Source organism: Lycium barbarum, chromosome 3 (genome assembly GCF_019175385.1).
Source record: "Lycium barbarum isolate Lr01 chromosome 3, ASM1917538v2, whole genome shotgun sequence".
In the NCBI taxonomy this organism is placed as follows: domain Eukaryota; kingdom Viridiplantae; phylum Streptophyta; class Magnoliopsida; order Solanales; family Solanaceae; genus Lycium; species Lycium barbarum.
Window position 1 is genome coordinate 76336091 of NC_083339.1, and position 13449 is coordinate 76349539.

The window sequence follows — 13449 nt, forward strand, 5'->3', positions numbered from 1 at the left end:
GTTCAGCCGGGTGCTCTTTGGGCCCCATCGTCACGTGAAACTTTTTCAAAAGAAACTTTATGTATTTGTCCGTTTGCTGATTTGTCCATTTACTATGGCTACTTTAGTAAAGTTACTTTTACTAAAGCATTCTTTTTCTGAAGGACTGTCTGCTAGCCGTTGCTTTTATTTAACGAATCTTATCGTCCTTGTCTTGTTATGATTACTTCCTCCACTAATACATATATAATTTTTTTTATGTGTCTAAATTATGTAGTGCAATAGAATCAAAACTCATTCCCAAATCGTCGTCGTTTGGGTCTTGTGAATCTTGAAATGCACTGTTCTGAAAATTTACCATATCTCCTTCATCTGAACTATGGACTGGTGACTTCCTTGGAGATAATTCTGGACTAGGGTTGGTTATATGCTTGTCCTGTTCTGCTTTTGTTTGGAAAAGTCTTTCCAAAGTCTCTTTAACTATACTTTCTAAGTTGTCATTTTTTTTTCTTTTTTACATGTTTTCTTGGTAGAAGTAGCTCTTTGCGTCAGTGTCTTTGGTAGTCTTCGTCTTGTATGGAGAGATGAACATCCCTCTTCTTCACTTTTTGGCAAAGTGACAGCCATCAACGGATTTGATGAGTCTTTACCGGCTACCGTTTGAACCGGACTAGCTGTATCTTTATCCGATACAGTGGATCTGTTTGCATTCATTGGGGAATGCACACCCGTCTCATCCATTTTTGTCGGAGATGGAAAACTCTGGGATTGTGCTAATTCGAACTTAACTGCTTGTAGTCTTTGTTCTAACAGTCTTGCTTGTTCCAAGAGTTTCATTTTTTCTTGGATGAGTGTCTCCTTTTGCTGGTTAAGTCTTCTAACGGTCTCAGTCATAGTAGAGCAGTGATCTCAAAAAATCACATTGTCTGTGTCTTTTTGTGTAGTGTACTGAGGTATTCTGTCTGGATTTTGTCTGAGAGCTAGAGAAATATAGTAATTTGGACCCAACACTGCTCTAGCATAGTCTAATGCCTCAGTGAAATCATTAAAGCCTTTAAAAAGACAATATGGTTCATGAAGGTTGACTCAGTAGTTTCATTTTCATCTAAAGTACTTTCTTCTTCTATGTCTCTTTGTGGTGCATAATTATAATTAGTAAATCTTACCTTTGGAAAAGAATAGTGGTAGCAGACTATATAAAAACTTATAATGATGCAGATATTGAAACTATGTATAAATATTTAGAAACATTTTTAGGAGAATCAGCTAAAGCTCTATGGGAAGCATATAAGGAAGATTTTCCGATGGAATTTCAATACTTAGTGTCCATGGGAGCAAATCCATACAATTTCACTAATAAAATACATACTTTAATCACATGAGAAGATTCAAATAGTGGATTAGTAATACTACAAAGAAATGCTTTAATCAAATTAGAACAATTAAGTATAAGTAGTTGGTTTCATATTAAGAAATTTTTAAATGATTATTTTTATTATTGCACAATTAGTGGAAACGCTTTTGACCAAGAATTAGGTAAAAAATTATTTAATAAATTACCAGGAGCTTTAGGAAGAAAAATAGAAGACAGATGGACTAAAAAATATGGAGTAGTACAAAACCCTACTCTAAAATGGTCAATAGGACATAAAATACAACATATAATGGATATACTATAAGAAAAATGCACGCATATACAAATACAAAAACAATTAAAACAAAATGAAATGAATTTTTGTAAAAGCGTGATATGCACTACTCAGAGTTACAATAAAGACAATTATAAAAAATATAGAACTCAATACAGTAGAAAGAAATATTATCTTAGAAAATCATTAGCTAGAAAATCTTATTCAGATAGAAATAGACATCTAAGAAAATACATAACAGATAGAAATTATAAAAATAAACTAGAATGTTTTACTTGTGGGAGTATAGAACACTTAGCAAATACATGCCCAAAAAGAATAAATAATAAGACATGAAATTCACATCTGATTGAAGACTTTCAAGAAACCTTAATAAATGTAGATGAATATATGTCAGACACAGAAAGTATATACTCTATAGTAAGTGTAGACACTGAAGAAAAAATTAAAACAGACTCATCAGACTCAGAAGCAGAAGAATTAATCAATGAAATAGGATTAGAAAAACTAGATTTAGAACCAATTCAAATAGATAATCTAGCAAATATATCTGAAGACTATAATCATGAGTTCGAACGAAATAAGGGATTAGATAGTAACGCATGTTTCTCTTGTAAATGGTTTCATTTATGGTAAGAAATTATAGTGAGATAGTGAGAGGAAAAGCTAGAATGGTAATAAATTACAAAAGACTTAATGATAACACCAGAACAGATGAATATAAGTTATCAGATAAAACAGAATTAATAAATAGAATACAAAGTAAAAAGATCTTTAGTAAATTTGATTTTAAATCACGATATTAGCAGGTACGAATACATGAAGAAAGTATAGAATGGACCGCATTCACCTGTCCTGAAGGACATTTTGAATGGTTAGTAAGGCCATTTTGATATGATCCTACTCGGCACACCTCATTTCAAGACTTACATCCAAGGCCAAGATATGGAACTTCAAGCTCTACAAGTGGCATGGATGATAAGGATGGCATTGAAGGCCTTTGGAGGCCCATACAAGCCCCACAGTGAGGCCTATGATGTGTGGGAGGTGGCTTGGGCGAGGCTTGAAAAAGAAGCTACTAGAAAGAGGACCAAATGCGCAAAGTGGCCAAACGTGCAAATAGGGACATTTCTGCAAATTGGCTACATGTGCAAACTTGGACAAGGTTGAGAGTTGGCTATTTGTGCAAAGGAGGTTATGCTTGCAAGAAGGTCATGCATGCAAGGTTGATTAGAGGGTCATCTATGCAAGGAGGGGCATGTTTGGCCCTTGAAGGCCAATTCTTGAATTGAAGATTACACTAAGAAGACTAGCCAAACAAGGCCCTTACTTCATTAAAGGTAGCATTGTAATTTCCTATTAGTCTTCTTTACTTAGCTTGTATATATAGCATGTCTTTCATTTCATTGCTTAGATTTTGGATGATGAATTATGATACTCTAAATTGAGTGATAGATTTTTAGGTAGATTCTAGGGCTATTTTAGTCAATATGATGGTGGAATCCATTGTTGGTTTGTGAACCTTTTATGTCCATTGATATTCATGAAGAGATTGCCATTTGTGGATTCAAATTGAATCTCTTGCCTTGAGTGTCAAATAGTGGTGGTTCTTTTAGGATCGGATTCGATTGGAAGGGTCTAAGTTTATTATATTTTGGTTTGTCCATAAATTCGCCCTAATTGGTTCTTACTTTATCCTCTTTTCTCATCCCCTTTTCTTCGTATCCTTTATTTTTCCGTGTTTGAATTGATTTGGCTTCATCCCCAAATCGATTCGTATCATTTGGTATTAGAGCATAGGCTAAGAGATTGTTCCTACAATTTCTAATCCTAGGCTCAAAATTTAAAAATCCCAAAAAAAAAAAAACGAAAATCGTTTTGTGCTTTGATTTTGTTGTTTTGGAAGTTATATTTGAGTTTGTTGTGGTGAAAAACATCTAGAAATGAAATTTGAAGCCATTTGGGTAAGAATTGAAGTTTCCACCATTAGAGGTTCATCAAAGCTTGAAGAACTCAAAGTGGGTTTAGTTGGTTTTGGTGAAATTGAGCTTTGATTCATATTGGGCTTTGTTGTCTAAGTGATAAGGGGCTTAGATCTGAAAATTGGGGCAAAAATGAGTTGATTTGGACCACATTGGATTTTTTAGTGTTCTTCATTGTTCATCTTTGTTCTTGGTGAAGAAGAAGATAAAAAGGAAAGTTAGATCCAAGGAACCCAAGTCAAAAGTTGAAAAGTTGTTTTTCTAGCCAAAAAAGGTAAATACAAGGTTGAGTTGGTCCAAGAAGTCAGCAAATTCAGAAAATCTAGCACAATTCCCGAACCAAACGAGGTACAGTCGAATTTCACTGAAGCTGTTGTCATCAAGTTATACGGACCGTACAATTATATACGGCTCGTGAAACTTGGTCGTGGTACAAGAGCTGGTTTGGAGAGTTTCTGTTACATTTGATCCGTCGAGTACGACCGTATTATACGGATCGTACAATTTTATACGACCAGTGAAACTTGGTCGTGGAATAGGGGCTGGTTTGGACAGTTTCTGTTACAATTTGGTCTTCAAGTACGGACGTATTATTCGGACCGTACAATTTTATACGGCCCGTGAAACCTTGTCGTGAAATAGGAGCTGACTTGGAGACATTCTGTTCATTTCGTCCTTTGAATACGGACGTATTATACGGACCGTATAATATTATATGGCCCGTGTAAGTTGGTCCGTGAAAGGTGACTTTGGGTCATGAAAGTGGGAAACAACCACCATTGATCAGGTGCTTCGTTTCTTGATTCGTTTTCGATTCCTTTCAGTTTCATCTCCTTCTCAAGCCTCAAATCTTGTTCTTAATTCATTTCAATTCCAAAAAAATTCTTGGGATTTCTTGATGGTTTTGTGTCCCTAATCCTTTGGTAGGAAGCAAAAAAAAAAAAAGAGTATAGAATTTTAAAAGTTTTCATTATTTCAAATTGATACCTTAGATCAATTGGGGCTTCACGGCCGTGTTTTCAAGTTATCACCTACCCGGGCCCGAAATTTTATTTCGTTCCCGATTTTCGCATTTCGTTTTCTTATTCCCTTCCACTAGTGTGCATTTAGTAATTGTTCTACTTGTGTACGCTAGTTCTTGAGTCCGTCTTTCTTTCGTCCCAATTCTTTTCAAGCTTTTCTCGTTTTAACCTCGTTGAAACTTCTTTGGCTCAAGTCCTTTTTCTTTATCGAGTCGTCCGTCTTTCGATTAACAAGAATCTATTCCTCCACAAAGTTTAGCAATCTTGTGAATTGATTTGGATTAAAAGGGTTCTTGACCAACTTTGGAAGAAGCTTTAGGTTGAGAGGTAAGCTTGAGTGCAAATACGAGTGACGTGAGGAGCTTTTGCTACTAATCTTGTTTGCTCGTTTTGTAGGTACACAAAGAGGAGACATAAGGAGAAGGAGAGATAAGGATGTCATCCATAGCTTCCGAGTCTTGTGGAGAAGATTTTGAGGGTTATGCCTCTAGCAATGGAGGGTATGACTATGAGGGTGACGGAGGCTATGAGGGAGATGACATGGGATATGAGCATCACTATTCTTACAATGAATATGATGGTGATGGTGATGGTGCTCATGAGTCGTATGAGGAACGTGGTTGATATGATCATAACTTGTACGAGGGTGAAGAATACTATTCCGAGGGCAATTGTGAGGCAACACCTCATGAGGCTTATGAAGAAGAAGGAGTAGATACAGAAGGGTCCTATGGTGGATACGAGCATGAAGAGTCTCATCCTACACGCCATGGACATGGGGGGGGGGGGGGATTGAGGTATGCTCCTTCCTCACACTTTCGATATGAACCACTTGGTGAGAACTTGCAAGATTGGGAAGAATGTGGTGATGATGAGCCTAGTGGCTATGCACTTCATGGTGAATATGTTTGAGAAGATAATGGGATTGCATATAATTCTTATATGGTGTCTTCTAGTAGACATTCACATACATCGCCTTGTAAATCTTCCTATTCAAAGCAAAATGGTATAAGTGTGTGGATTGGTCCAAGTAGAAGTAGTCTGAGGAGGAGAAGAGAGTATACATTTCCTACTTCAAGAAATATAATGAACCATGCTTCTTATCCTAGAACGAATGTGCCATGTTCTCATGGTTATGGTGTGGATGCTAGGAGGGGAATGTTTATAGGTGAAGGAAGTAGAGGGAATGCAAGATCTCAAGTGAGAAATGACCCGGAGGGGCGAATACTTGAGACAAAAATCACTTTGCTTGGTAGTGCGGGGTATGTTCTTGTGTTGGATGATTGGAGTTATGGCAACTACTTTGCACCTCAAGAAGTTGCACAATTGGGTATAGAGTTGTCACACCCTAATATCCCTAGGGTGTGATGGGCACCCGACCCCATATTCGGAGCCGAGCGAACCCACTGACTCTTATTACACACATAATTTCTTCGGACTCTGAAATCAAGTAAAGGTGAAATACATAGAAAGCTTTCAAAATCTTCCTTTTATCGATGTTTTCAAATCAGACAAAATCTGTAATCATATAGAGTTTATCACATAATACAGAACGACATATCGGCTGATGGAGCGGCTTACAAAACTGACATACTATACCCACGACTCTGTCTGCAAAGTCTCTAACTTCGAACAAACATCATAGCACATATACTCTGACTAGGCAGCACTCCAGGAACAGGTGGAGCCTGCCGACTTCGCTGGATCATCTTCGATACTAGCTTCAACTCATCTGGGTGTACCTGCGCGGCATGAAATGCAGCCCTCGAAGAAAGGGGGTCAGTACGGAATATGTACTGAGTATGTAAAGCATGAAACACAAAAAACAGAACCATATCCGAAGCAAACAGTACAAGAGTGAGTACATTATCCAGATTACCAAAGCGCTTATTTTCCAATCATAAAATGTGTATGTAGAGGTCATATGTCAGAAATGGTGCAGATCCAGAATATCAGAATGTTTGATTTCCAGACACAGATCATGTATGCCGATATCTTATGCCAGAAGAAGTACAGAAGGTACCGAATGCCAAAATGCTTACCTTTCAAACACAAATCATGCATAACAGAGTCATATATCATATATGTATATAACGTGCCCCGGCCCTCCCGTGAGGGACGCGGTAAATCATATATCATGTAAGCATATAACGTGTCCCGGCCCTCCCGTGAGGGACGCGGTGAGTCATGTATCATGTAGGTCAATGTCATGTATCATATATGCATATAACGTGCCCCGGCCCTCCCGTGAGGGGCGCGGTAGATCATATATCTTGTGAACATATAACGTGCCCCGGCCCTCGGTGAGGGAGGCGGTGAATCATATATCATGTATGCATATAATGTGCCCCGGCCCTCGGTGAGGGACGCGGTAAGTAGAATCATATATGTCCACATCATGTACCATGTATGCATGTAACGTGCCCCGACCCTCTTTTGCGGGACGCGGTGAATAAATCATGTGCCATCCTGGCCACCACCCCGTCATCACATCATAATGTCATCATATCATATACATAACATGCCCCGGCCCGCAAGTGAGAGGGACGAGGTGAGCAATGCAGAGAAATACGCACGAGAACATACCCTGGCCCGGGACGCAGTGAAAGACATACTGAGACTTGCATGAACAGAGCAGTGCGAATCCATATGCACATAAATCAAGACTCGATACATACGTACACATACCGACCTTTGAAGGATCATAAACATGTTTCAAGTCAATCAGAGTTAGTATGTGAAAATTACGGACATTTTCACCACAAAACTCTTACGAACAATTCAGAGCAATTCCGAGATCTTTTATAGAAGTTAAGGACATCAAAATTTTACAAAACTCTTTTAGGAACAAACTCTTTATGCTCATCCCGATATTCAATCATATCGTAAGCTTGATCATATCAGGCGTACTTATATCAAAAGTGAATCAGAATCATAGACAACCTCGGAAATATATCAAACAAAGTTTCGGAATCACGAATACACATCAAAACTATATGAAGTGGCTTGTTCATTTACTAATCATACAATAGACTCAACCATACGAAACATGCTCATGTTATAAGAAAATAAGCATCATAACCAAGCTCGGAATCAAAGAGTAGAGTTATCCCAAGGTGCGTGTTATGTCATACCTTACTTAGCTCTAGGACATGCCAAAAGAAAGAAAGGGTAAGCCTTACATACCTGTCCCACGACCAACTAGCTACACTTATTTGTCCAAACTTGCTAGTCTACATACAAAAGAATTAACATAATCATTAGATTCATTGCCATTCACTTGCCTTAGTCTTCCAAATGAATTCACTTATATTCTACCGAAATTTCGGCAGCATTTCCCCTGTAAATACACCATCCCCGAGAATCTAACTCGGCCAATTTAACAACAACAAATCCGAGAATTCAACTCGGCCAAACTATCAATAACAATACCAACAATCATATCTTCCAACTTCGACAATTAATTCAAAATACATTCCAACATTAGTAGCTCCTTTACCTAATTCAATAACATTTCCTTTATATTCAATTCATACTTGTTCACATATTCAAATACTAATCCGAGACCATTCAACAATATTCAAGAACACTTCAACAACCCGCACAACATTTCAAACGGCCCAACCAGCACATACACTACCCGAAACTTCACAACACAACATAACCAATAACAACACATTCTTTTCTTCCAAATTCATGAATTCCATCAACAATCTACATTAACAACTTCATTCATACAAATATAAGAATTCATGCTAGTGTCGCATTATCTTCCATAACAATACCACAACGATTACAACCTCATTTCAAGCCATTAAATACTCATTTTACATCATGAAATCCACAACACAACAATCAAACTACTAAATAAAATTAATTCATTTGTTCTACATAACACAATTATATTCGGCCAAGTACCAACTTGCACGGCCACAACTCCCACACCATGATTTCATGAATTTCACCCATTTTCACACACCACAACATTCACAATCATCCATAACATAGAAAGAAGGTTGATTCTTACCTTTTCTCCCTTAGCTTCCTTCTTGGCTAGAATTTGTAAAGTGCAAGAACACATGTTTTTCTTGCTCCAATAATTACTTCACTTTGCTAGGGACCTTCCAATTAGTAGGGAAATAATTTTTGATTTTTTTTCTCAAGGTTCTCCTCCTTCCAAGCTTGGCCGAATAGGCCTTTCTTTTTGGTCTTCTCCCCAAGTTTCTTGATTCTTCTTATGGTTAAATGATAAATATGACCATTACCCTCTTTATATATATTTATAATTTGACCATGTGGGCTAAAGCCCACTCCAACCCAACCGGCCACTTGGCCCATTATTTTATTCAAGCCCATTTTTTTTTGTCTCGCAATTCATGAAAATATTTTTTTTTTCAAATTCCAAATTTGCCCTTAGCCTTCCTCCGTATTTCTATGAGTCGTCTTGCGAATTTCCCTTTTTCCCTTTTTACCCTTTGCCTTTCTCAATATTTCCACGCCAATAATATTCATAAATAATATTCATAAACAACTTGTATATTAAACAAGATCGAAATATAACCTCGCCCTTAACTTCGCACTATTATCTTGAATTATCCGAACATACAAAATGCGGGATATAACAAGAGTGTATGATGAAACAAGACCCTTATTATGATTCACGAGGGTTCTTGGTTGATAGGAGCGCGAAGGTGTTCTTTACCCGTGGCGACTGCCAAGAAGAAGAGGTTTGGTGTGATATACTCCCATTAGACCATTGTCACATGTGTTTGGGTAATCCTTTGTTCCAAAGGCGTAGGGTTTCATTTGGGCGAAGGTTGCATGAGTTTGTAGTGGAGAATGAAGGAATGCCTCTTTTCCAACTGTACTTGCTATAGGTGGAGGGTCCAATCCTTCGCTAAGGCGCAAGGAGAAATTAGAAGAAATGCACCGCATAATGTTGGGACGCTTACTCAAACAATGGGAGGAAGATAAAGAAGAGGAAGAGAATGAGTGCAAGTGCAAGCCGGATGATAAACCTGTCACGACCCAACCCCGTAGGTCGTGACTAGTGCCCGATCTGGGCACCCGAACCCATCTATCAAATGCATTCAAGTAAATAGCAGAAGCCGACAAGGCTATATTCCAAATTTAGATAATTTCCAGAAAAATTTCGACAGAGTTTCCTTTGTTTTACAGACTATCCAAAATAACCCTGTACACAACAAACACCAACAAAGGCCACACAGGGCTAACAAAGCAACGTATAAACATATGCGGACCGGCCGCCTCGGCGTATGGGATCGCCCAAACAACATATACACATATCCATACAGAAAGACCCTAACCCACAAACATGTCCACAGACCTCTAAACAGACCGACAGAATCATATGACGGGACAGGGCCCCCGCCGTACCCAAATAGTCAGATATACAGAAATATATATACATAGCAAAAGATGTATGTACCAAAAGTGGACTCCGGATCAAAGGGAGTACTCCGAAATAGCAGAAAGTGGAGCCTACAGTGGTGGATCACCTGTGTCTGTACCTGCGGGCATGAAACGCAGCCCCCGAGGAAAGGGGATCAGTACGAAAGATGTACTGAGTATGTAAGCATAGAGTACAGAAATATGGCCACAACTGAAAGCAAACAGATACAAAGGGAAGTACTGAATGATATATCAAAATTTGTATCAAAACATATATACATAATGCAAATAAAATCATGCAAAGCTCAAGAACGTGGTCACCACTCCGACGCTGGTGCCACACATAGCATAACACCAGAAGGTTCAAATATCCATACATCCCCGAACACACATATCATCATACATATCACCAGCCATATCACAGCATAACTCCAAACGGAACCCGGCCCTATGGCGAGGTCTCGGGAACCGTAACACAGCATACAGCCGAATTCATCATAGTACGCACGAATCATAACCGGCCCGGGAACTGGCGAACGAAATCATAATAAGGGCACGAGCGGAGTCGTGAGCAAACAATGCAATTTGTATGTCAAAATATTCTTTGAAACTTGTCAAAATCATAAGTCAATTTATTAGTCAAAATAGTCGAGCGATTAGTTAGTACGGAGTTCTTTTCACAAAGATATTTCCAAAGTAATATTTATGGTTCAAAATATAGTTTAGAATATCGTGGTAGTTATAACATTATTGTATGATAGGCAAATTCATAACAAAATTCTTTTACCGACTTTGTACACAAATGGGCATAATAGAGCAAACAAAGAATTCTCGGAGTTAGCGGGCCCACCTCGGGTCAAGTCGAGGTGGCGGACATGAATCACGGACATTTGGGGTCTATGGAATCATACATGGAGGATCCGAAGCGATTTGATTACATTTGCATAAGTTTCGAACATTTAATTACTATGAAAGCAAAAGAAGAACTTTAAGGTTCAATTCGATTGAATGAATAGTAGACATTCTCTAATTCGAATTTCGGGGAACAGGATTGCTCCCGGGGTTCCGATATCTACCTAGCATACCTAAGACATGCCAAAAGAAGGAGTGGGTAGCCTTACATACCTTATATACGTCTTACGCTCGCCCAAAACTCAAGTCCCGTTTCGCTCAGAATCTGCAAATGGTCAGAGTTACCTAATTAGGAATTTCAATACTTAAGAATGCACTTAATCCCATATTTGCCTACCGAAATTTCGGCAGCATTTCCCCTATATATATAACACCCCGAGACTTAGCTCGGCTCCATATACAACAACACAACAGCCCACAATATCACAAACATCATATGTCGCAACGAAATAAGTCTAACGTCAATATTCTTTCTTTCTACATAATTCAACAACTTTCATCCAAACTTCACAACATCAAACTAACATCCACATTATCATATTATTCAAACACATTCCAATAATATTCCAAGCGATATACATTAATTCAAGTATGCCGCCACTTTCCATATTCTATCCAAAACATCAACAAATGCGACAAACTATCAACTTGCATTGTTTTCATCCAAATTCATTAACAACGACCATAATTCAAATTTAAAATCTTACTTCTATAATTATATAAAAAAATCACATGAAAATTACATAATCTCCCATATCGACATAAGACCAACTTCAATGCCAATTCAACTCGTTTAACATTCATTTACATCATAAATGCCACAACGACACAACTAACAAACTAAACAAAATCAAATTCACCTCCCCTCCACCACACTATGGCTCACGGCCAAACACACCCTTCTCACACACACACGCCATGCACAAACACAACACCATTCCATAGTCTTCATGCAACATCAATCACTATAACATATAAACCCATTTCATAACATAAAAACATAGATTTCTCACCTTTTTCTTGAAATTCCGATTTGCCGCAAACGTCGCTCTTTCGCCAAACTAATTGTATCACGTCGGAGAGCGTCTTGAACTTACTACTAATACAAAAAGAACAAGATTTTTAGGATCAAATCAAGGCTAGGAAAATTATTTTTCTTTTTTTTTCTCCAAGGGTTCGGCCGAGAGCTTATTTTTGGAGCTCAATGGTTTTAATTATTTTTTTTTTGTTTCTTGAACATTCTAATAGCTAAGGATGACTTTATAACATGCTTGATTAATGAGCACATGGAAATCACATGACCATTATATGGGGCTTGGGCCAAGGCCTCTTGGTCGGCCACCCCTTGGTCTTGGGCCTAAACTTTTCTTAAATTTTACTTGAGCCCAATTCGTTGAAATCTCGTTTTGTAATTCCCGAAACTAATTTTCGAAATTCCAAATTTGCCCTCTGCCTTCCCCGAGGTCTTTGCACCAATACTTCCATAAACAACATAAACATATTAACTAAAATCAAATTATTTCCTTATAACATACAAGTCTTAATTATTTTTACGATTTCCAATTATGCGAAAACACGGGATATAACAAAACCTCAACCTCTGAAGGTTCTTAGGGTGATTGAGAGCTCCCCGGAGGAGCAAACAAGCTCCAAAGTTGAAACCCGAGGCAAAGAAAATGAATGCGAACTTCAAGGTACAATAGCTAATCTTAACTCTCTAAATGATGTGAATGACTATGTTGTTAAAATCAGCGTGAATGATGGCTTTTCCATAATTGAGCTTAATGAGTCTTTGCCTTGTGATGATCTTAGTGCTATAATGAAAATTGACAATGTAGTTGAAATGGATGGTCCAACACTAGTTGATCCTATTGATGACTTTCTTGACTCTTCTTTTGAGTTCAAGTTGTGTCCACCAAGTGTTGATCCTCTTGGTTTGCATGTTCGTACATTGTCATGTGAGATGTTAGGACACCCACTAGTTGATCCTAGCGATGACCGAATTGATTCTTCTAGCAAGATCAATTTACGTCCAACTAGTGTGGTTGCTTGTGTTGATCAATTTATTTGCTATAAAAATCCACTATTTGAGGAACCTAGTGATGTGCTTAATGACCCTCAATTTAGTGATGGTGTTGGTATAATTGATCATGTGAATAGTCATGTACCTAATGGGAAGTTTGGTAATGTTACAAATGTAGTGTCCTTTGGAGACTACAAGGTATTTAGTAACCCATTATGGAATGATGACACTCTTTCCCATGACGAAGATCTTCCTTCGAGGAATTGTGATCCATTTGTGGGGAAGGAAAGTATTACAAGGGAAGGTGATTCTTATCTAGAAATTGGAAATTCTTCCTTTCATGTCCAACTTCATAGTAGCCTATTGGATGGTCTTGTTCTAGATTCTAGTAGTGAGGTTACACTTGAGGATGACATAGAAGAGGAAGTTGTTTTACGTAATACCTTTCTTTACTACTTGTTTTCATTTGA